Source organism: Sturnira hondurensis, unplaced genomic scaffold, assembly GCF_014824575.4.
Source record: "Sturnira hondurensis isolate 20B ecotype Veracruz unplaced genomic scaffold, ASM1482457v3 Scaffold0022319, whole genome shotgun sequence".
NCBI lineage: Eukaryota > Metazoa > Chordata > Mammalia > Chiroptera > Phyllostomidae > Sturnira > Sturnira hondurensis.
The window spans coordinates 2,112,854-2,136,678 of NW_028094950.1; the positions used below are offsets into that span (position 1 = coordinate 2,112,854).

The window sequence follows — 23,825 nt, forward strand, 5'->3', positions numbered from 1 at the left end:
TAAATGTAATGTTTAAAAATGAAAGACCTTTTATAAAATGAACTCAGGTTAAGCCAGGTTCTTAGAGTCATTACAATCACTGTCATAAGGATGAATTAAGGAGGTTGTTCTGGTCTCCAATTTAATAACACTTTTGACTGCCTCGTAAATTGTGTGATATATGGTAATTTGGCATCCAGCATTTGATTGGCTTGCTCCTCCAACCCTTCCCCATAAATTAATGTCATTGTGAACACAGGTAGGTTCTTTCCTACTTTCCCCAGGTCTTTCTTAAATAGCTGTTAACCCTTGCTTACCACCAAGATAGTATTAATGTATCAACAACCAAAAAAATAGGAATTAAAAGATCCAAGACAACCTCTGATAAATCTATGCAGCTAGATGCAAACATGTATCATTGGAAACCCCTGTTTTCTTCTCAAATAAATAACAAGAAAAAAATTAGTATTCTTTTCTGTGCATTGGTCTCCATGGACGTTCGCAATTATATGGAGCTCCGGACACCACACAGAAAAGAATTCCAGGATTATCCAGATTATTCACTACACTGGTGCTAACCAGGGTAGCAGTGAGGGAGGCAGACCATTAAAGCAGAGATTCTGCTTTACAGTGACGGGGCGGTGTGGGTGGAGAAAGGTACAGAGGACATTGGAGACCACCCAATCCAGTCTTTGTGAGGTCAGAGAAAACTTCTCAGAAATCACATCAAAACTGAGAGAGAACAGAGGAGTAGCCAGGCAAAAACTACACACCGGGGCAGAGGCAGAAGAAACATACCCTGGGAGGTCAAGGACACAACATGTGGAAGTGAGCATTGCGTGTCTGGAGGACTGAATGGGGTGTAGACTGGCCAAAGCATACACCCCAAGAGGAAGAACTTGTGAAAGCTATGGCTAGAGAGGAGTGAAAGAGTCACCCAGAGAAAGGTCACGTAAACCATTTGTTCAGATTTTATCCTTAGGGCAATTTCTAAGCAGGAACGTGTTCTGAGCAGGAGAGTGCTGTGCCTGGAGTACCTTTGTTAGGGCTCTCTCTGACTCTAGCCGGGAGAAGCTTCTGGGTGAGGCACATCTGCAAGCCTGGAAGCCAGTGAGAAGGCAGGCTGCTGTGGTGATCTGGGTGACAAATGATGGCCACCTGGACCTGGGAAATCACAGCGACTTGAGAAGTAAATAATTGAATGGCTGTGGCAAGGGACGGCAAAGAAGCAGCCAGCGATGATGCCACACTGACTTGAGCAAATGGGTGGAGGAGAGTCCAGGGATGAGGAGCACAGGAGGAGGCACAGCGTTGTGAGGGGCTAGAGCTTCCGTGCCGGCGAGGTGCGTTGAGGCACCGGTAGAATCCCCAAGGAGTTAGTAGGGTTTAGATATTTCGTAGGCAGTGGGATAGATGAATCCAGAGCACAAGAAAGATCTGGGCTTCTGGGACGGCTTGCTTTTCCGCATCACGTCGTCTGTAGGGAGATGGGTGCATGCAGGCAGGCTGCAGTCGGGGCCTTAATATGTAGAAATGAAACTGCATGTCAGACGGGGGAAAGTTCACATTCAGCTGTAAGAACCAGGAATGGCTTCAGGGAGATAATTTCTGATTTAAGACCTTTAAAGACGGGTCAGATTTTAGTTGGTTGTTAGAGAAGAAGCCGGCTGTTTGAGCAGCCCACTGCAGAGAAAGGGGGTACCTAAGCAGAAGCACAGAGAAAAATTGAGGGCACTTAAGGGAATTATGAATATTCACATTTGGCTAAGGTTTAAGGTCTGTTTGTAGGTGAGCGAGAGAGAGTGTGGATAGAAAGAGGAATTTACAGAGAGGTAGGAAGACTGGACTCTATTCTGTGATATAAATTCTTCAGAGGTGTTTGAACTCGGAAACGACAGTCTCTATGAATTTCACAGACCACGTCTCATCTTGCTGAGCCTTTATGAAGAAAGTAGGACTAGAGAGGCACCAGCACCAGATGGAAAGTTCTGAACTCAGACAGCTCTGGGTTACAATCCCAGCTTTGCCACTCAGAAGCTGTGTGATCTTGCCACGCTAGTTCCTGTTTCCTTGGGTGTCCGGTGGGCGGTACGATACCCACTCCTCGTGGTTGCTGTGAACTCTCAAGATCACAGCTTTCAGGGAGTCACTACAGAGGAGACAATTACCACATGAAGAAGTGCTGCTGTATCGGTGACAATGGAGATGGTTGTAGTTATGTGTGTCATCTACTCCTTCGCCAGGCTGGCCCCTCGGAGTCGGACATAGCAACAGCAGCTGCCATTTCAGCTGGGGAAGCGCACGCCCAGCTGGGGAAGAACCACTTCCCTTCCTAGAACAAACACGACGAGCCTATTTTGTGCTAGGTAGGAGAGGCGTTCCAGAGCCCAAGGGGGGGCTGTCAGCACTCCCTGGCCCACCCCAGGGTTCCCACAGGCACCTGGGGAACAGCAGCTTGGGCTACACGTCCTCTTCCAGAATAACTTGAATGCGACTTTGGGGACAGGACCCTGTAGGAGACATTTAAAGAATGCCCCTTAACTTCTCCTCCAGAATGCATGACGATGCTATAAAATTGAACATGTAAGACTCAGGCAGCAACCCTTTGCCACCCATCACAGTCTGTCTACCTGCCCACACAAGCCCAATGAGTCAAGTACATTGTGATAACGAAGTTCGGCACAGTACGGACTATATGGCCTTTTGTTTCTCAGAGGTCAATGATAAACTGTGCTTCTTGAGATCTGTTTTCTTACAAGAGGACAAACCCACTTTTATTTATTCACTTTTCCATGAGGGTTAATCCTGGAAGGGCACAGATTCTGTGTCTAGTGCCTTTAGCAAGAAGCTTCCTTCAGAATTTGGCACCAGCCATCCACTGTTTCCATGAGCACGCGTGCCTTTTCCCCAGACGACTTGGGCTTTGTTCAGTTTGCCACCAGGAGTCACCATGTTGTTCTTTGCTATGTACACAGAAGCACATCTCCCAGTTCAGTTTCACCTCGAGCACACATACCTCCAATTTTCAGAACTATGTGCTCTCTCTGGTTCCAGAGACCCGGCTTAGAGCTGGCAAAACCAGCCTCGGATCACAGCCTTCCAGTCACTTTGTCATTTCAGAAGTCCTGTTCCCAGAAGTCTCCACAGGCTCCCAGATGGTGGGAAGAGCCTGGAGATCCTAATAAAGAAGCCTCTACTTAGACGTTGGCCTACTTAGGAGGACCGGTGCAATAGAAGAGGATATTCCAAAGAGAAGAACTCAATCTTCGGAATAGACAGGGGGGAAACAACCACAAGCATGACGCATCAGCTGTCGGGGTCTGCAAAGGGCCTCAGCTGTTACCCTCCCTGCAAGCTAACAGGTGAACTTGCTACAATCTTGGATGCTTTCTTGAGTCAGAGACAAAAGACTTTGTTACAACAAAAGCAGGAGCCAGAGCCCCGATTTCCAGGGGGTCTGCACAGGTGCAGCCAGCTGGGTGCACAGGAAGTGGGTTGCACCACAAGAGAGCAACTGTGACCCTGGGGAAGGCATTGCTTTAGAGCGGTGTGTGACAACACCTACTCTCCCTCTGAGGAGACCCTTCATCCCTCAAAGTTACTTGCCGCAAACAAACCTTGAAAAAATGGTCCAGATAAAGAATGGCTAGTGCCTGACAATCTCAGCACACCCAGCAAGACACATGGGAGCACAGGAGCACCCTAAAAGAGTGTGTCCCTACACTTAGCGCTGTCCAATGGGAGCTCGCCTCTAGCTAACTCAGCATCCCAGTGCACCCTCCCTCCTTTGATACAGGGATCTTGTTCTGAAGGTGAAGGTAAGGGGCAGTAAAGACTCACCAGATGATGCCATTCTGAAGGTGCCTTTATTTCATCAGTCTCCTTAGTAATACCTAAGTGACTGTGACATGATAGCCAAGGGTCTCACACGTGCCCGCACGCATGCACACACCCAGAGAGAGAAATGGAGAAATTATTTCGCTCCTTTTCAAAGCTGTCCCTGGCTTTCTAATGCTGCAGTCAGAGTATTCCAGCCCTGGGGAAGAAACTCCTAGTTCTCAAGGAGTTCACAGTCTGCCACAGGAATCACAGTAACGCAGTAAGCTGTGATAAGCACAGTGACACGTGTGGAGTTCCATTAAGTCTTTTGTTCTCCCTGGAGAAAGGAAGAAAGGCTTCTTTACATGATACGGCAATATCTCATTATCCGCTATTTTTTAATATTGCACATCTTAAAGTCATGTCTTGGGCTGTTTTGTGGTGAAGAGTGAACTGATGAATAATTTAGAATGGTATCTTAGCACCTCTGCCTGCATATAGAAAAAATGTAACCTGACTTAATTGTATGTTGCCATGATAACATTAAGAAAGTCCCCAAGGGGTATCCGGGACATGCCCAGCTTCATGAAAACCCACAGGATGTTACCTGAATTTATATGAACTCTGTCCCCATGCTTGTGCTGCGTGTGTTTCGGGAGGCAGTGCTGGCCTATGTCTCCTGAGAGTGTGGCGTGCACAGCAGCAGTTGCAGTGACTTGCCTTCACTTAAAGAGCTAATTAACTGCTTATCATGATTTCTCATTTGGAAATCAAGAGGCTTATGGAAATCCTTTGGAACCACGAGTTGGAATTCATGCAACTCCATTACTCATTGAAGCCGGAACGCCTTTGATTGTGACAGTTTTTGTGTTGTTCTTGTTTTTTCTTTTTCTTTCTGATGCATCCATAACACTGAAAGCCATCCCAGGCATTGAAACCGTGTGGCCACGTAACAACAAAGTGAGTGCCTGGAGGGAAAAACATGCAGCAGAAGCAAGAATTACCAAGGCAAAATATGTCTGTATTTATATGAAGACAAATTCCACTCAGGGCTGGCCACAGCACAGAAGGATTAGGTCACACTTTTTATGGCAAACAACTAAATGTTATAAAATTGATTGGAGTCAGCAACCTAGACAAGAATTGGAGACTAGGCAGGGTTAGATGGCTCACGTCATCAGGGTCCAACCAATGCAAAGAAGACTAATGGTGAACACTCAATGCCAAGAGTGAGAAGGATGGTCAGAGCAAACTTTAACAATGAAAAACCCATGGCCAGGAAAGCACTGGGTCCACCCCCAGCCCCTAGACATGTGTGGCTTCTACCTCCTGGACACACAAGGCATCCTTCATACCCCTTCTTCCATTCTCAAGGTTAACACTGTGCTTTGTACAACTGGTGGCATTTGTTAGATGCGTGTTAAACTGGAGGCCTATTCAACTTACCCTTGGTGCCTCACCTCCCTCTCCCTTCCCACCACAAACACATAGACTCCATATTCTAGTCTTGCCCCCCATGGTCCTACCCACAGCCCTTTGCTCACTCCATTCCCTCCTCCTCCAGTCCCTTTCCTTTCTCTGCTCTTTCCTCCTCTCTGCCCATCTTGATATATCTGCTCTTCAAGGCACAGCTCCAATGACAGCCTCTCTGTCAGGAACCGCTCTGCCTGGTTTCAGGAATTGTAACTACCCTCCATGGCCATGGCTCAGTGAGTGGCCTCTGGAATTTGAGCCACTGGAGACAAAATGAAGCAAATGCTGCCTCAGCTTACTCCCCTGCCCCCAAAGCATGGTCCATGTGGATGACGGGTAAGACTCCTCACAGTAAGGAGCAACCTAAGCCAGACGTGATCACTTGGGAGGCCATCATGGAAGGACTCAGGAGGCTGCAACAAAGAGGGAACAATGGACTCTTGCCCCCCCCCCCAGCTATTCTGACATAGCCCGAGTCCCCATGTCCTCTGGGAGAAGCACTTCCTGGCTCTAATCCACTTAAGCCTGAAAACCTGATGGGGAGGCAGTGCAGCTCCTTGTCTTGCTAGAGCGGTATCCGGGGTGATCTGGCATAAGAAAAAATTCCTAAAAATCCTGTGAAACCTGCTTTGCTAAGAGTGCTTCCATTCATATGATAAGGGTCCAAGCAGGAAATGAGTATGTCTCCCAAAGTTTCTGCAACCCCCTTTCCTGACAGACACTGACTCAGACTAAGCCCTCAAATTTCTTTGAAATGTTATCTACTGTTTGATCCTTGCCGCCCTGTGTTTCTGTGTATTAGAACCCAATAAATGCCCCTGAAGGAAGGGACTCCTGGCCTTTCTCCTCTGAGAAACTGGCCACCTCTCCTCCCCAAGCAGATCATGTGTTTATAGTGTTACTTTTACCTGTAGTGGACAGGGGCACTTGAGGGCAAAGTCGCCCCCACACCCCTCTAAGAAGCTTTCCTCCATCTTCAACTGCCTTTTGCTTCATCAGAATTCTTTACTCCTTCATCCGTGTTCTCATGAGTTTTCATTATTACTTGTAGTATAATCCCATTTCACTTTCACTCTGTTTATGGGCACGTGTACACTGTTCTCTAGCTCATTTGATTAAATTATTTCTTGAGCACAGTATCCACGTCTTTTTTTCTTTCTGTATGTCCATGACTGAGCACATTACTTTAAATTTAGCATATGCTTCCTAAGTGTGGGCTAAATAGTAAGCTGAATTTACATCTTGGAGTGAGAGAATCATTCTGGATTTCCCCAAAGACGATAGTATGAAAATCCACAAGGAAAGGCATGCCCTCCAGCCTGGGAGCTCACGGAGGCTCCCCAAAAGAGCTGATGATACAGCAGCAGACCCCCGCCCCGTGTGTGGGCCCCACTCTGAAGAATGTGCTAGGCACAATGCAGGAAGAAAGAATTACCACATATGAGAGATGAGAAACTCAGATACCGGGCTCTAAAGGAACGTGTCTGGGGACCCAGGGCCAGCACCATCACTGCCTGCAGCTCATCACCGGGGGCTTCACGCTGGGCACAGAGCAGCGCACTGCGGTGCTATGCAATGACACGTCTGGCCCAAAGTAAATGCTCTTTTTGCTTGTTAAACATCAGAGTGTTTGTTTATTCCACTTGAGCAGCCTCTTTGTGAGTTGGGGCACCCAAATCTCTCAGGCTTTCCAGGTGGCAGTCAAATAATCCCTGCTTAAGGTCTGCACAAGTGGCAGAGGTGCCTTGGGTTGGCTAGATTAAAGGGGAAAAAGTCCAGACAGGTGGAATCATACGACACAATTGCTCCAAAGGCCTGTAGCTGCCCCCAAATCCAAGCTTTCTATGACACATGGGTCTGCCTGGTCCATTGACTTTCTTTAGTCAGCTTCCTAAGGATGGCACTCTTTCAGGAAGAAGATGGCCTGACAGACTCAGGGGAAGATAAGGGCACATGGGAGTCTTGGCTGTTGACTGGAGATTCTTTGACACAATCGGTGATGGATTCAGACACTACGAGCATTCAGGTAAATTCAAAGTGGTTTCCCTTTGACTTGAAGAGTGGAAGCTATTGACAAGCCTACTAAAAGGAGAGGAAAGTCCAGTGGGGTATGAAAGTAGGGAAGAAGGAAAGGGTGTACAGATTATGGCTGGGAAATCCTAACTCAAGTTCAAGGCATTAGGTTTGTCTAGTGATAGTGAAGATCTGAAAATGGTCATGCCTATGGGTACATTGTGGCGACTGAGGAAGAAAGAAACAGTCCCAACACTAGGATATCGGATAGCTATTGAAACCAAAGAGAAAATAAAAAGCTAGGACAAAAAAATCCATTCGGGTGATGGATTAATAACTGAAGAAGATGGCCATCAGTTTAGAAGGCAGTCGTGGATGGAAGTGTGGCTGTAGAAATAAATAAAGAGGTAAATAGAAAGCAGGAAGCACAGAAAGGAGTGAAGAGACACTGGTCTGTGAGAGACACTGTCACCCAGTTCAGTTGCAAATATCCCCGTGAAAAGTCGTGCTTTCAAAAGATCCCTGTCATTTCTCTTCATGAGGAAGATGGTCACATGGCCCTTTGACAGCAAGGTTGGATAGGGAATTAAGAAACAGGGGATGTAAGTGGACTCTGGTATCCCAAGTGGAAAGGGAGACAGGCTAGAAAGAACATGTGTCCGGACCCTTTACCAGGGTACCATAGAAGGAGAGCAGGACGGGGCTAAAAAGATATATTTGAAGGTTGTGACCCTGGGTGGAACAGACAGACACCTTCCTTGGGTCTCTACATATTCTATAACACAAAGGAATAGAGAACTGGTTTTCCAAACTGAGCACGTCACACTAGGACCTGACTGCTGCCTACAGACGGCCCACGACAGGCAAAGCTGGAAGCGAAAGGCACAGCATGAAAATGTGAGATGATGCATTCTGTTACTGCTTCTCCACTAGCATTAGGACATGAGACAGCAACCACTGCTGTCTCCTGACCAGTGATAGATAGAGTGTGTCTTCATTACTAAGTTAGTGGCCTAAAGGAAAATTCCAGACTGGTGTGCCAATCTCTAGCCACCATTGTCATTCCAATAACTGAGCAGCATTTGGATCATGACCAACCTTTTGAGAAGCTTCCAGTCCCCCTCAGGGACAATCGCTCTTCCTCGGACAACTAAGTCCAGACATCGGGAAGTATCACAGCCTGCTGTCTGCTGCAGCTACCCACCTGCAGGCTGTTTCACTGGTACGTAGTCCCAGACAAGGGCAAACTCTCATCTGAAACTTCATTTTGATTTGTGGTCTACTGTCTGTCTCAGAGCTAATGCTTCAGTGCTTCCCCACCTAACTTCTACCCCCCACATTAACTTCCAACTTATTTCCCTCAAATATTAGTGAGTCTCTTCCCAATTGTAATCATTTGGTGCAAGTAACCAGTCTGAAACAATATAACCTTCCATTCACGTCCTCTGGTTTGACTGATGGAACCAGTGATAGAAAAAACCAGGAGGAACCCTTGACCTATGGAAATTCCAAGTTAATAGCAGGTTTTTCCCACCCTCACTGCTCAGTTAAAGCCTTTTGTTCCTTCCTTGATCCAACGCTACTCAAATGTGGCTAATTTTGGCACACAAACTTCTCTGAGGCATTAGAACTCCAAATGGTTCTTTCCCCACCAATTCAGGGGTGTTTGGCAGGGCGTTTTTGAAAAATCCATTTACCCTTTCTACCATCCCACCACAGTTTTCTCTCTGCTTCTAACTTTCTTTCTCATTAACATGGGGCACATCATTAAGTCAAAAGCCACCATGTGCCTCCTCCTAGAAGCACAGAGCAAATTAAAATTTCTAAAGGATTTGAGTTCAAGGCAAGACCTAATTTCTCCTCAAGGCCTTGCTGGTTTCAAAGTAGACCCCTTTTTAGTAACACAGAACACTGACCAGTCAAGTGCCTTTGGACAGGCAAATGGTGATCTTGGGCGTTCCTGGCAGGCAGTGATTAAAAACAAACAGCCCTCTGGTGGCAGGCACAAAGGCTACGCTTCTACCCAGCACCTGACATTGGACACGAATGCAACCACTAAGCATTGGAAGCAGCAAAGCTGAATGCTTTGAGTGACAAGGAATAATAACAAGAGTGACCCCATCTAATAACTGACTATGCACTGCGCCCACATATCCCTCATATCACATTTCGGTAAGTAAAGATCGCCATTCACCTCATTTTCCAGATGAGGAAACAGGCTCGGCAGGATTAGCGGTGTTTACAAACCCGCACGGCAGCACAGTGGCCCGCAGCTCTGATGTCCCGTGACACCAACCCGTCTCTTGTTTGCTGTCCCTTGACCAACAGTCAAATCCTCTAGCCAAGCCCCAGCAGTGACTCGGCCTCTTGGCAGGCCAGGGCAGGCTCCTTTTGGGAAAAGCAGGACATTTTTAATCCCACGTATACCTAAGCATTCATACGTTTTTCTTGGAAAAACTCTGGTGTCACCAGTTTGACGGCAAAGTTGACTTGTGTTGTACGTATTGAAAGTCGGACATGAGCTCTCCGACTCAGTAGATGAAATCTCCTACCCAACACTGAAATGTTTAATGATGGAGTCAAAACTTCCCTGGTGCGAGTTCCCTTTAGGGCACCTCTGAACCTGGGAGCAAACTAACGACCTCCTAGAGCCATGTCGGTCACGGCTGCTCACCAACCTAAGGAAGCTGGAGCTCAGCGAGAGGCTAGTCTGGGAAGTGGCCGCATGTAAGTGAAACGTGGTACCTGCTTTACAGTGAAACAAGCCCAAGTATGAATCTTGGCATCCTCATGATGAGTCGAGTCGCATGGACTTGGGTGGCATGTCACATGTGCTTCTACACCTCAGGTTCCTCATCTGTCAAGTGACAATCATGATGCCTTCCTTTCGGGGTGACCTTATACAAGGCAACGTGCACTGTACTGAGCACAGGGAAGGCCTCAGCAAGGGTTAATACCCTTTGCTACTGTCCCCTTTCCAAAATACATTTAAAGAAAATGACTTTTTACTAAATTAATGTAATATTTATAATATTAAAGTTCACTTCAAATAACTTGTATGTGATTCAATCTATTATGCAGAAGCAAAATGATGATCCATCAGTTTTTCAAATGGACTATGTTTTTCAGATTTCTCAGATGACATTGAATAGTTGCCACACAAGGCAGTCCTCTTCCAGACTTGGAGGTAGACAACAACATTGAAGACAGGATCCCAAGGTTTCCCGTACACCCAGTCCTAGAGCAGCATCAGAGCAATGAAATTAATTTAGAGAATTATAATCAATTTTCTACAATGAACTGAAATGAAGCAGGATGAAAAATATTAGTTCGTCCAACATAGTGAGATGGTATGTTCATTGCGTGTGTGTGTATAGTAGGTACAGCCCTTGTCACTATGCAAGCACTTGTATTCACTCTTTGGGGGAGTCTCTGTCATGAACACCCCCAAACACATGTCCCTTGGGTCCCCAGACAGAGCTGGCCAAGGGAAGAGATAAGGAGAGGTTTTCTTTGGGAATAAGTACTGACTCAGTTTCTTGGAATCATTTGCTTCACTTAATCAAATACAAGTCTTTAATCTTTTATTTCCTAGTCTTATGCTATAAAGAAAGTGGGCTGAACTGAATTTCACTCTCGGGTACTCACTGGTATCACATTTCCTTCTAATGGTTACTATTTCTTTTCGGTGCCCATTTGTCATCTTCTACCACTTCTCACTTCAGAAAACTGGTCTAAACTTCTAGAAATAATACATATGCATATGGGTTTTTTTCACCTAAATAATGTATTTATTTCCCAATCTCAATTAAATTTGATTGACTTTGGTTACAGCTGTAAGAAGAAAATCTCTGAGAGATAATCGGATCAGATAATGTGTTAATGTAATCAGGGCTTCTAGAAAAGGCAATCTGACAGATTAGAAATTGCATCTTTGTGTGGATACTGCCCGAGTTGCCAGTCCTCTTCCCACAGTGGCAGCAGGCTCCTCAAACCTCGGGGGCGCCCCGTCTTCCCATCACATTAGGGAAAGCCAGCCTGAAGCCATATCCGACCACTCTGCCAGAGAAGACTAAGGAACAGGAGGTAAAGATCCCTACTCCGAGTTTCCAGCAGCTGTTGCTGGTGCTTCTAGATGTACCAGAAAGGTACCATTTTGCAGAGCTCGAGGCTGAGGTGTAAAGAGAATGAACAACTCTACCCACCCTTCTGAGGAAGGGATCTCTGCTCTTTTCCGCATGAAATCTAGCAACGCTGTCTTACACGGCAAAATCCACCAGCCACCAACACAGTCTTTATGTTAGCTTGAAATGGAAGATCACCAGTGTGTAAGTCCATCAGCGGACTGGAGGCCCGCTCTTGGCTGTGGAAGACGTTGGGAGGCAGATACATTTAGCCTTTCCCTCTCTCTGCACAGCCATTAGGGACCCTTGCGAGAAACTAGCCAGCGGCCCAGGGAGAAAGGGCAGAGCAGTGCTGAGTGAACAAAGCAGCTATTTAGTGCTTGTAGATAATATCCTACTCCAGCATCAGCGCATCAGCAGAGAGCTTGGCTGGTGAGGGCATCTCCTAGGAAACCATCAGATAACACTGGGAGAGACAGGCTTTAACATAAAAAGAGCTGCAGGGGAAACAACGCAGGTAGCTAGAAATGAGCCGTGTTCCATAATGCGGCAATCACTTCTGGTACAACAAATAGGCCTGCACTGCTCACATGGACGCATCTGTACTCAAAGCGGGGAATCCTAGGCTCCTGACACCAGAGGTCAGCATCTCCCCTACCTACCAGGTGAGATGGGGAAGCAGAATCTGAGCTGTTAGAGAGCTAAGAACCCACCTTTTGGGCCAGCCTTGGGCACTGGCAAGGAGTGGAAGTGATCAGATGGGTTGCACGGAAAGCACTGGGCTGGGATGGAGAGCGGCCAGGCTCCTGAGCCACTGCCCTGCACAGTGTATGCGTCTGTAGGACAGCGGCTGCTGCTAAAATCTGCCAGCCTTCAACCTTTCTCTTTCTTCACTGCCCAGAACCACGTCGTTTACCCTCACTCTCCTCCTCCAAATACACGCACACACTGAGTCATTTCAGAGGTCTGCTCCACTCTTAACCTTTGTTAAACTGCTTCTAGGATTCATCAGGAGGCTAGCATTAAAAAATGTTAGATCAATTTTTGAACAGTCTTCCCTTCATTCATCTGCCTATTTGGTCAAGAAGGCATGTGTGGAAGTGCCTAGTGTCTGCTAAGCACGTTTCTGAGACGAAGCAGAGGTCAGCTGAGCGTCTCCTGGCCAGCCGCAAGGCCCACGTGGATGCCGGCTAAGCCAGAGATAGGACCTGGGGACGCTGGTCCTCTCGCTGGTGACTATTCAAACTCTTGGTTGCCAAGCAACCAGTGGTGATTGTGCAATAATAAATAAACATCACTTTGGAATAATCTTCTGAAGCTTGTCGTTTAGCCTTTTTTTTTTTAAATAAAAAGACTTCCTTGGAGAATTATAGAATTCAGAAAGTGCACATTGTTTCCTGGCTGGATGTGAAATATGGAGCTCCTGTCTGCTTAAGGACATTTCCACCCAAAGGCTTCTCTTGCCTGGAGGTTTCCTGCTGGGATGGTGGGGACCTCTACACCAGAATCACTTCGTGAAGGCACGCTCTGTCCTTCAGCTTTCACGCTCTGACCAGCCACACAGGTGCTTTGATCCAAAGTTTCAGCTGTGATCTGATGCCAAAAGCCTCCTGCAACTCAGCTGAGCCTCCTTCAACTCAGCTGAGCCTCCTTCAAGACAGACATGGTCTGTTACTTAAACCGCAGGGTAAACAAAACCACCAGCAATTTAAAGGGGGACAAATCATTGTCTTAAGAACATAAGGAATGCGACCTTTTTGAAGGAAGAGGTCCAAAACACAGACTAGCATTCTGGAGGGAATATTCATATTCATTCATCACAGGAGTGGAAAGGGCACGGGTTTATGATCAGGCAGATCTAACTGACCCCTAGGCTAGTTGCTTAAAGTCTGCAAGTCAAGCCTCCATTTAATCTGTAATTCAAAAAGGACAATTATCCTGAAAGCTATCAAGCCAAACCATTGTAAGGATTAAATGAGCTCAGTAATGAAAAGTGCAAATTCCAAACCCAGCTCATAATAGATGCTTAATAAGTCCCCCCTCCACGGCCTCGCCTTCTGCTGGACAGAATGTCATTGGTCCGGTTTCAGTTGCAGTTGCTTTTACCGCTGAAACAGGCTGCTTGGAAAGAGCGCTCTTATCCAGCCTCCTCGCAAATGCAAAATGACCGCTCTCTTTAGCATGCGATAGTGATGCTCCCTGCTGCTAATAGGGACAAAGCCGCCCTCTACATTTTTACAAACTCTTTAAAAGACTCTCCTCTCGATCTATAACCACGGCTCTGAGTAGGAGTCCCTCCCCTCACTCACTCTTCTCTTTTCTCTCTGCCCTCACTTGTCCACTGTCTCTTTTATTCTGCATCCACCTTCAGCCCTCACCCTGGACACACTGACCTGCCTGTCCCCTCCTCCTGCTAAATTTAGAGTCCGAGCTGTCTCCCTGGTGTGAGAGGTTGGAGGGCCATGGCAGCAGGCTGCAGAGCTGGGCTTGAGGTGGCTGTCGGCAGTGAGGGAAGGACAAATGTCAGGGAGACCTACTCCCTGGCCACCTCCCCCAGCCCCAGCATTCACTTCCTCTGCAGCCTCTCTTGACAGGCAGGGTAAAAGCTGGAGGGCACAAGGGCCTTTGAAGTCTGGCTGCCTGTCACTGGAGCTCAAAGAGACCAAGGGCTTGTCAGACCACAAGTCACTGGGGCTCCCTCCCTTCCCCAATTAATTCAGTCCGCTCTGGAAGGGAAGGGACTGTGATATGCACAGAACCGAGTCGGAAGCAGAGCATGCTGGCGCAATGCTGCAGCATCTCAAATCTTCCACGCGCTGGAGTCCAGCCGCGCCAGGAAAACTGTTTGCTCCTCCAAGGGTAGTAGCTCCCCAGTGGTTGACCTGGATCCCAGATGCTGGTCCCCCACCCCGTGCTGGCCAACGTCAAGAATCCTGTCACCAGAGCCTCCTCCCTTTACTTTGACTTTATTTCCTCCTAGCCCCCAAGTCTACCCAAAAACAAGCACCAGTCATTTAGAAGAATCAATGAATCTCTGGCCTTTTCTGAGAACATGTTTAGAAAAGAAAAAGTTCAACTTCTCTGAATGCGCGTGACAGGAGCACCAGGAGAGCTGCCGGAAGAGACAGGGAACTCAGAAGGCAAGTGCCCTTCACTCCCCTTTTAGCTTATTCTTCAACTCGCATCACTGTTTCGATACCAAACTGTTCACTGAACTGATGTTGAGTCCCTGCTGTGAGCGAAGCTGCCCCAGGTGCATTCACCCCTTCTCCTGTAGCCCCCTCTCCATGGGGGAACCAGCCCGCATGACAAGGGACTCCCTGGCCAGGCCTGGACAGTTCCAGGCTCCTCTCAAATGACACATGGAGGGGCAGAGAGCGGGGGGACCAAGAATCAGCTCATCGACACCTCTGGAACAGCATCAGGTCAGCGCCCAGATATGCGGCCAGGGGGCTGGAAAGGACAGGGAGAGTTCACTTCAGAAGTTTTAAAGATTAGGATTGAAAGGATTTCTTAAGGGCAAGCCTCATGGGGGGATATGCAGCGTTTAGGGAAGCAGCACGCCGGGCCATGGAGACGTCACTGGGGTAGGATTCCGAAATCCTGGGTTCCGGTGCCAGTCCTGTCTCCAATCAGCTGGATGGGGTGACCGGGTCCCTGGGCCTCTCTGAGACTCAGTTTCCAGAGCTGTACGTAGGAAGCAGCCTGGCCCCCGTCACAGGGGTGCTGTGAGAACTAGGGTCCCTGTGGGCGGGTGAGTGTGTGGTAGCCTGCACTGTGGGGACTGTGGCCGCACAGCTGGTATCAACACTGACCGCGGAAGCAGGCACAGAAGAGGGTGGGAGGACGGCACTCCCCTAAGTTACAGGTCAAGATGCAAAGTGAGGAGGAGGAGCCAAGCACAGCTTTGACAGCTGTAGTGTGATTCCTCACGTTTCATGGCACACGGTGCCCACTGAAATTGGGCTCCAGACACAGAGCCCACTGCCCTAACCGCTGGCTCTCCCTCAGTGTGCCACTGTGTTGCAGGTAAACGGCGCTCGTGCTGGGGTGGGGACGGTTTCTTTCTCCCATGTGTTGTGCTGAGCTCATATAAAGAAAATCAGTGCCAATGCTGGAATGGGCAGGCATCCCAACACTGCGTGTTGTCACATTGCATTTCCACATCCTTTGGTCCCCAGTTTTCTCATTCAATGACACTTCGCTCATTCAACCTCAGGTGAACTAGCTGGGCAGGGGTGTCTCTCTAAGAAAATCCAACACAGAGACATAAAGTGGTTGAGCTGAGCATTTGCCGTGGGCTGTTGTGGGTCCTGCCCTAGACCCAGATTTACCAATCACACCAGAACGGCGTCCCCGTCCAAGAACTGTGACAGCATGTCTATCTGAAGTGGCTCCGCTGGATGGGCCATCCTGTGTCCAAGTACTAAAAAAATGTAAAAACTTGGGTTACTCTGTAGGGGAAAACACTATGCCCTCAGCTTATGTCATGCTATGATGAATTACAAGCCGTTTCAGCAGCCAAGTAATTGTCTTCAGCCAAGAGGTGCCCTGCTAGCTGAGGGGACCACAGGCCGAAGAGGGCCTTTAACAGCGACTGAAGGTCAGCCACCTAGGCCTGCCCTGGCTGAGTTGTCATGCAGCCCCACCCGCCCTCGTCACCAAACCACAGCCCTCACCTCCAGCAAGCCAGCCAGGCTCAGGGGACTGTGAGGCGGTGAAATGGTGCACTTTGTGACTTTGCCTGATGCTGTGGCCTTGTGACATTATTTCCAGCCCAGGGGTATTTGAAGACCACAGCCCTTCCAAGGCAGAATCGTCCGTTAGTTCACACGTGGGTACGGATCACCCAGGATGTTTCAGGCCCGAGTCAAAGGGAGGAACACGTAAATCCTCCCACACGCTTGCAGGGCAATAATCAGATCTGATGCCAGAGGAAGAAGCAGCGACCCCGGTAGAGGACACGGGGAACACCGACCGTCGGGCTGACTCTGCCGCGGATTGGGGGGGAATGGGCGCGTCTCTCCTCTCCTGAGGAAGTGGCTGTGTGAGCTATAGGGATCAGCGCCCACCAGGACTTGTGGAAGCAGAATCTGACTTTATGTCCTCACGGAGAGCCATGGAAATGAATATTTAAAGGCATGGGGTCGTAAAACCGTGGGATATGAGAAAACATCAGCCTGTGAGTCCTGGCTGCTCTATAACACACACATGTTTATGGCTCCCCAGCGCTTTGGGCCCCGGCACAGAAACGCCACACCAGAAAACTGGCATTGCGCCCTTCACCCTGGAAGTGTAAGAGTTACGGAGAACAGGGCTTCTGACCACAGAGCCCAGTGAAGCAGAGGCATGGCCACCGCCCTCTACGTCCGAGTGAGGCCCCTGCTCCTTCTTCCTGTGTCTGCAGCTCAGCACCTGTGAATGCTGGTGCCCAGGACGGTGAGGCGGGCCAGGCAGGAAGCAGATCTTGGGGGGAATCAAAGGACTGGTCAAGGGGAAGATGGATTTTAGGACAAACGGTCCTGTTAAACTTATTCTCTCATTATGGTCGTTAGCAAGGTGCTTTCAACGGTAGGTGCACAAGCTAGAGCTCAATGTTCTCGTCTAGATTCGTATGTTGAAACACTAATCTCCCAACTGCACTGTTGTAACACATGCATGCTTTACTCCACGTGAGGGCCGACATGCAGATACAGGCACATACACATGCACACACATGCACATTTCGTCCCCCCAAAACTGGTACGTGCCACGTTCATTTTGCATAGATTTGTTAAAATAAGGTGTTCGTTTCATTCTGACTTCCCCCACACCCTCTGGATCGATGCTTCCATGGGATGAAGCTCTGAGCGGGAAAAGCCCCAGTCTCCTGCAGCGTTCCCAGAGCCACTGTTTCATCCAGAAGGCCAGCAATGCCCACAGTCCCAGCATCAGGGGCCACGGGGTGCCCTCTGGGCAGGAGCTCCAGAGGAGCTCCAGAGAGCTCAGTCAGCAGGACAGCAGCAGAGCCAACTGACCAGAGGAAAGAAAGCGGCACAGGCCAGAGCCGAGAACTTCATTTCCAGGAGACAGCGCGTCCCTGTCTGGAGCAATCAGGCTGAGAACGCGGCTCCTACAGCAGGAAGGCTGTTCTCCTGAAGGGCCTGGGACCCGGGCAAGGGCCCCGCTGGAGCCAGGATTGTAGGAGAGGAAACAGGGCTCCCGTTTGCCTCTGGGTAAGGGAGTCAGCATGGCCCAAAGGCAAGAACGAGAGGGCTCGGGGAGTACCACAAACTACACGTCTGTGTCCCTCCGAAGTCCACACATGGAAACCCTAATCCCAGTGAGAAGGCATTTCGAGATGGGGCCTTCGGGAGGTAGTCAGGCCATGAGGGTGGAGTCCAGGTGGTGGGACTAGTGTCCTCATAAGAAGAGACACCAGAATGGACACAGCAAGAAGACTGCAGCCCGCAAACCAGGAAGAAGGATCTTGGCAGGAACCCAACTGGCTGGCACCTTGATTTTGAATGTCCAGCCTCCAGAACTCTGAGAAACAAATTTCTGTTGTTTAAGCCACTCAGTCCGGTATTTGGTTATGGCAGTCTTGGCCGACTAAGACAGAGAACAAAGGTCAAGGCTACCAACCCAGAAATCCTGCTCAGGGGGCCATGAACACCAGTTCATGGCTGCTACTTTCAAGCCATCTGATAAAACGGCAGGAAATCCCTCTGAAGCAGGTGGTATGACCTTTGCTTAACTCAGCCAATGGCAGGTCGGAACCTGCTGGGTGCTCAGACCCATGCCCTGCTTTCTGGAGACAGTTTCTGAACTCTATACACCCATAGCCCCATGGGCCAGACACCCTAGTACAAGATATTAAAGAAGAACACGGAGAGAGCGCTGTGAGTTCTCAAACACGCGGTCTGGACAGAAACCCGAGACTGTCTTCAAAATGCCAACTCTAGCCTACATGCACACTGCTTCAACTCCATGGAGTTCTCTGAGTGAAATGATTTCAGCAGAATAAGACTGAGCGCCGGTCCTCCCCTACCCCGAGCCATCTGTCCTTGCCCCTTGGGGTGCCATCGCCCACAGCAGACTCCAGGGACCGGAGTGCAGAACACAGTGTCACCTAGCCACTGTGGCCAGTGCTGGGCAGAGCCAGCCTTCCCCTAAAAGGCTGAAATTGCTTAAATCATGTAAGACACCCCTATAACAGCAGTAGAGGTTGTCGCCGCGGCAGCAACGGCAGCCGCAGTAGTAACAGTCAGAGTAATAAACTACTAGCCAGAGGGGAAAAACGGTGAAATACTGGGTCTTCTTCTGCTCTGCCTCCTCGACAGTCTGATTCCAAAATAGCGCGAAATCACGGTGTGATGAATCCTTACCTGCATCAAGTGCTAAATAAAGGAATATAGAGGTAAATACAAGCCTTCCTAACATTCCTGTCTTCCAGGGTCACCAATGCCCTTCCTGACTAAATAAAAATAATCTGGTTCCTCTGCTGTGACTACAGAAAAGCCTCTTAGCAGGTCCCCTCTCTGAGCGCTGCTGTGAACCCCAGAAAAGGCAAGCAGCCGGCCCCCGAGGGGCTGCCCCTCAACGCCTGCTCCAGACCCACGTGCTGAGCTCCTCCTGCTGACCCTGCACTTAGAGGTCCCGCCTGGCCTCCTCCTGCTCCGCTCCCCCCCCACGTGTGCGTGGGCACCCTCCCTCCTGCCATGCACCACAGGAGGCTGACCCTCAGCTGCAGAATCTCAGCCCTTCAGTGCTATCTGAGGATGAGCCGAGGGAATACAGTGCTGAAAAGGCAGCCTCCACCCCGAATATCCCTGAATATCAGAACCCACAGTGTCCGGTTCCTGTCAACAGTGCAATTCCACAGTGAAGGGCAGATCCCTCTTCAGGCCGTGTGGACGCTCACACACGTCATACACACACAATGCCACATCCCACCGTGAGGCCAGGGCATTCCCTGATGGTGGTTCACCGGGGTTCTCTCCTTGCTCCCCAGCCAGGAGTCCCACGGCACCTTTTCCACAACACCCACGCAAGCGAAACAGTTCACCCCAGAAAACCTCCCCCGGAGCTCTCTCCCTGACCACTGCGAGGGGCCTACGTTCTCCCCGGTCACCCTCTTCCTGCCGGGTTAGGCTCAGCCTTGCTTGGGCATAACCAGATAGCTCACTACAAAGTTTCCCCGGCCACAGGACATTGCTCCTTCCAAGACATTCTACGAACACAGAACACTCCTAGAATCCAGAATAGCTGTGTGGTTTTATCTACGTACTCATCTGGGATCTGCCACGTGTAGAGGCAGCAAAACCCTTAAAGGGCCTCCGGCACAGGTGGCTGGGGTTCACCCCCAAAGCAGGGCCCTGGCCTCCTGTGCTCTTTGCCCCACCCCCATTCCACGTCCCTTGTCCTTTCTCTGCTCTGCTCTGTGCAGAGGCCTGAGGAAGAGGAATGTCCGAGCAGACAGGGCCAGGCAGCAGACAGGCGGTGGCGAACTCTGCCTACCCTGACATCTTAATACTCACGAAGTTTTCAAAGAAACTTCCAACCACAGGGAAACTTCCAGACAAAACTGCCTCCCAGTGAAATGCATTTACCTCTCAGCTCTTCTGCACGGGTACTTCGTGACAGCGTCGTGAGTCTTCCTGCAGCAGGTTGAAATCTTGTCAGCTTATAAGAACAAAGCAGGATGGAAGTGAGTTAGTGTTGGGGGAAAAATGACAGTCAGCCTCCTAATTGCCTCAGAACCTGCTAAGGAGGTACAGCCCCCCACCCCACCTGCACCCACGCTGCCCACAGTGGCCCCACTGGCCTCTTGGAATGACAGGGGCCTCGCTCTGGCCAGCGGTCCCAGGCTCACCTAGGGAAGTGAGCAGGTGGGCGGCAGGCCTGATCCTATGACTGAACTCTCACCACTCTGTGGCGGCCACAGGGCCAGGGACAGTCTCTGTAAGCAACCCCACCAGTTCCGACAGTCAAGATAAGGTCAAAGGTCCCCTCCCCTTTGGGACCAGCTGTCATGGGCTGAGCTCTCACCAGGGGCAGCAAGCAAGGCAGCAGGCGGGCCAGGGAGAGCCACTCTTCCCTCCTCCAAACCCCCCTTTCCAGCCGAGTCCTCCACCAGCTACCCCACCCGCCTCTGCCTTTCACACCGAATCTCAACTGTCTTTCAGGCTCTGCTCACACCCTGCCTCCCCAGAAAACCATCCTGATGCTTCCAGCCAAGGAAACCATCTCCTCTCCGTGAACTGAGTCACCCAGATCCAGCTGCCCTGACCCAGCCCGGGAGGCCTCTGGCTCCGCCCTTCAGTGGGACCAAGCATGGTGTTGCTCACACACACGAGTCTGGGAGGAATCCAGCCCCACCACAGGCACACAGATGCGGGAGGTCAACCCTTTGTCTGTCTTAGAAAGCCCACCACCACCGCCCCCTCCCCCCCCCCCCCCCGCCCGCACGTGGAGAGAACTCCTCTTGCTTCACAGCGCTGATGGCGGCTGGTGGCCTGTCGGCGCTGGTTGGGAGACACTGCCTCCTGACCTGCTCTCGTTCTTAAAGTTCACGGCTTTTCTGGCAGCCACCGGGGACAAGACCATGGTATTTGTCGGGAAAAATCACACATCTACCAAGAGGCTGAAAAAGAGCTGAGCAAAGCATGCCGCCGGCTGCTACTAGAGGCTCCAGAATGACAACCGTCAACAACTTCGGCTCCCCCCACCCCTGGAATGGCCCTGTTACAGCAACTCAGAGGAAGGCCAGGGAGTCCCTGGGGGGCAAGGGGAAGGGCCCAGGATGCAGGAGAGGAGGATTTCAGCTGGGCCTTGGCCTGCAGGAGCCACGGAGAGTCGGGGGCCACCCGGGGAAAGGCAGCGGACTGGGAATCCAGAAACCTGGGTCTAGTCGCAACTTGGCTACGACACACACACTGCAGGGCCTCTGGCCAGTCAGCCAACACCTCGGAGCCTCTGTTTTCCTGTTTTTACTGTTAAATGGGGACAAGAGCTGGCCACTCACGAGATTTCACATGCTGTGATAAAAGAGGGCCCTGCCCAGACCCAGGAGACAGGTAGGGGTGCCCCTGTCGATCTGGAGACAGGAGCCAGGCCCAGGAGGCACTGGGCAGGAGGACGGGTCCGGCCTGGGCTTGCTCTGGGAGGTGAGAGACGAGCGAGGACCAGGCAGGACAACTGCAAAGGTGGACACAGAGGAAACTGTCTTCCGGAGGAGCTATATGGGGCTGGACCTAGGGAGAAACTCAGGCTGCAAAGACACACTCCAGGTTCTTTGCATGAAACCCAGAGCTCCATCTGGGGGAAGAGAGCAGTAGCTGAGGTGGGGAGTGCATGTGGAAGAGCGGAGAGGGCTCTGAAGACCACCGTGCGGTGTTGAACGAAACTGGCTGGACCAACAGACTCCGTGTTCCGTGACTTCGTGTTGAAAAGTTGTTTAAAATTGTCTGGGGGAAGGGACAGTATTGACACCTCAGAAAACTGCAAACAAACTGGAGCTTGTTTTCCAAGAGTTGCTTGTTAAACATTTACCACTGCCCGAGGGCACCCAGTTTTCAGGGAGGGGCTAGAAGGCTGGTGAAAGAAAGTGAGAACGCCAGGGGCAGGGGCAGGAGAAGGGAGCCCAGCTCCCTGAACCCCAGGCGGGAAAGCAGGCCTGCAGAGCAATCTCCACAGGGTGGGGCCACTCCAGCGGAGTGACCTGCACCCTGGCCAACACGCTCAGGGACTTTGGTCACCTGCTGCTGAAAGAGCCAGCCAGCCCCACGCCAGTCGGGGCAGGTGACTTTGGCGTGACTTCTATGCCTGCACCACTGGGTCAGGCACCACCCATGGTCTTGTCCTCATCACCCTAGTGACAGCCAGACTTTTTCCTGACATTTTTCTCTAAACCCATGGCTCTTTAAGAAACAAGGGCATAATGAGAAAGCTATTTTCACAACATCAGAATCTTCCTCTGACAACGTTTGGCCACAAATAATAGAACAATTTGATCCTCCCTGGAACGCCGGCATGAGCGCAAAAACGACGGGATTAGGAGCCTCATTTACTAGCCTGATCGCATTGAGACCCCGCCCCCTACACCCACCAGCCTTGGCTCTCTCGCTCCTGGGAGCCCTCTGCACTGTTCCCAGACTGCGGGCTCATTCTCAGCAGAACGCTGGCAGGCAGCAGTCACATTATGTATCTGCTCAGCGCTCAGGCAAGAAACCATTATGTTCACGGATCATTATTGACATCCTGACATTTGTCACCTCCTTTCATAGCAGTTAAATCCTGCTTTATCTGTAAATGTCACCATGTCATTTATTCATGAAAGGGGTCACATTCCCGAAATAGCATGCTTCAGTTTAAAAGGGGAGCTTGGCTTTATTCACAGCGGGTAATCCTCAAACAAACTTTACTGCTGATGAATGCTTTCTTATTGGAGTTCCTTGGCTTTAAATGACGTCCTCACATGTAGAAGGCAATTCTGTGTCTGCAGACACAAAATCTGAATGTTGAACAAGAGAGAAGAAGGTCGAGATTAGAAAAAGTGAAGGTTGGCTGCTGCCGCCCTAAGTGGTAAGTTAGGTGTAAACAGATTTGAACTTACTGAGAGTAAGCCACAATTTTCATAAGATTGCCGATGCTTCTGGAAATACACCTTTGGCCTTTTTGAATCATTTATGCCTCAGAAACCTCATTGAGATCAGGAGCTTTTTAACTGTCCTGGGCGATCCCTTAGCTGGGGACCCCGGAGGGGAGAGCTCAGCGTACGTGATATGCTCACGCCCCCTCCCCTCCAAGTCCAAGGACACTGGTCAAGAAATGATTAACTCATCTTCGGAGCTTATGCTGGCAGGAAGAAACGTCTCCTTCCTTTACAAAGCTTGCTCAAAGTTCACTTTAAAGGAGGGGAACTATATGATTTATTGTCTGAACCCAGGTACTCTTTTGAGGGAGAGAAGGGGCACTAACAGTAATTAATGGGTACTAACTGACCAACAACCATGGACCCAGACCAGAAAGGGTGCATGGCCACCGGAAGTGTAAGGCTTTACGGAGGGTCTGGTTGAAGTTTACATCCACCAGCTATTAATGAACTATCCCTCAGGAAAGGCCTGTCTGCATGTGGCTCCTGCAGTTACCTGATTCCAACTCAGTTACTGAGGCCAGTGGTTCTACAAGCAAGGTCCACGACCGGAAATGGCCTGAAGAGGTTGTTCAGACTACAGGTGCCTAGTCCTTACTTCAGATCTCCTAAGTCAGAATCCCCGAGGACGCTGCCCACGCCCCTGCATTTCAGCACACCTCCCAGGTAAGGGAGGTGGTAAGCACACTGGAATTTGAGAGGCAACCGCTCTGAGCCAAATCTTTTGCTCTCCCCTCTGTGTTCTGGCCACACTGTGGTGATGGGAAGTGGGTGGGTAAATT

General features: G+C 50.0%; 1 long non-coding RNA gene across 2 annotated transcripts in view; it reads right to left on the reverse strand.

The window, feature by feature from the left end:
* LOC118979398 (uncharacterized) overlaps nt 1-23,172 on the reverse strand; it is a 217,911-nt gene extending 194,739 nt beyond the window's left edge. For both annotated transcript variants that reach the window (XR_005064902.1, XR_005064901.1), the window contains exons 1-3: nt 23,005-23,172; nt 22,814-22,902; nt 20,000-20,072 (exon numbers count right to left, since the gene is read on the reverse strand). This is a non-coding gene — a long non-coding RNA (uncharacterized LOC118979398). The remainder of the gene's footprint in view (nt 1-19,999; nt 20,073-22,813; nt 22,903-23,004) is intronic.
* Between the last annotated feature and the right edge of the window lie 653 nt (nt 23,173-23,825).